A 1514-nucleotide genomic window follows, 5' to 3' on the forward strand; every position below is an offset into this window, starting at 1 on the left:
AGAGCGCACAGTGGTAACTTGCCAGTTACAAAGAGTCTCAGTATCCCAGACAACTTGAGACTTTATATTTCCTGAGCTGCACTAGACCTATTCCATTTAAAAACAGGAAAGGCATGACACCTTCTCTACACTTGTGTATGCTACTTGTAAGACTTATAAGACTCAATTATCTGTGCCCAGTCTGATTTTTAAACCTTTTAGTCCCCTATTCCCCAAAACATACTGGACACCTTTCCTCGACTCAAATGAAGGTGAACAACAGAACACTGAAGACAGTTAAAATGTACAGTGATATTATTAGCAAGTGGACTGTAGTGGATTGCTAACTAGTGGTCAACTTGTACCACCAAGCTGAATTGCACAATGTGGTTCTGGATGTAGGCGGCCCACCTGAGGATTGTTGACAGCAGCATAAGAGGCAGCACTGCAGGAGTTGTTGAGAGGCTGTTAGGAAAACTGTTGGGAGAAGTTGTTGGGGCTGTTGGAAGCTGCTGTTTCTTCTGAACTGTACTGCTGGGTGACCTTGTCATGCTGGCTTTCCTGATACACTTGGCTGTTCTCATCTGAGTGGGAGCATGAGACCCTGTGGCTGAGGATGACTGTGGCTCATTTTGGGGAGCTCTGTTCCCCATCTTGAGTATCACTTCCAGGCTCTGGAGGTGAAGATGGTACACAGCTCTTCTTCTGGAGAAGCATGTCGTGTTGGCCTCTCTGATGGGAACTCAGCTTTCCTCATCGCTGGAGGATCCGAGCGTTGTTTCCTGGTCCCAGCACAGATTCTTCGGCCTGCTAGTGCAGATCCTTCATCACATTGGTACAGACTTTCTAGTTTCTATCACTGACCTTTGGGCCTACCCAGTGAGATCCATAAATCAGGCCTGCATGAAACATTGTCGTGGGCTCTAGGCCTCCAGCTGGACTCGTGACAGGCTTTGTGATGAGCGCTAGGTTTTCAGCTGAACTCATGCAGGCTATCAGGATCCAGGCCCTCAGCTAGATTCTTTGGTCTTTAGTGTGTGGACATATTTCCTGTACTCTTTGTATATGATTCTTTGGGTTATTATAAAATAAGCTTATAAAATGTGTCCTTTGTTGTATTGTTCCCCTTGTAAAAAACCCCAGATCATACCATGCGGTGTTACTTGGCCTGTTCATACTTATGCAGAGGGAATTAAGAAAGACAGCTCTTGGTCTACTAAGGGGTAAATAAAATATCATTTTGTGGCTCTCATGATTATGTTAAGAATGCTTTCTATCTGCTTAATCTGGAAACAATCTGTAAAAAAATTTAATGAGTTCAGCTAAAACCTTGTATCTGAGTTTGACCAATACAGCTTTTCCCTGGTTTATGTTCAAAGTTATAACAACAAGGAGAAGAACACAGATGATAGCCTGCCTCTTGCTTTTGTTTCAGTTACAAGGCTGCTGTGTCCACTGCTGGGACGAATAGACTGATAGCAGGCCCTCACGTCTCCTACTCAGCACCGCCATTAGTGGACATGGTGCCAAAATTG

This window comes from Octodon degus, unplaced genomic scaffold, assembly GCF_000260255.1.
Source record: "Octodon degus isolate 3935 unplaced genomic scaffold, OctDeg1.0 scaffold00066, whole genome shotgun sequence".
Taxonomy (NCBI): Eukaryota; Metazoa; Chordata; class Mammalia; order Rodentia; family Octodontidae; genus Octodon; species Octodon degus.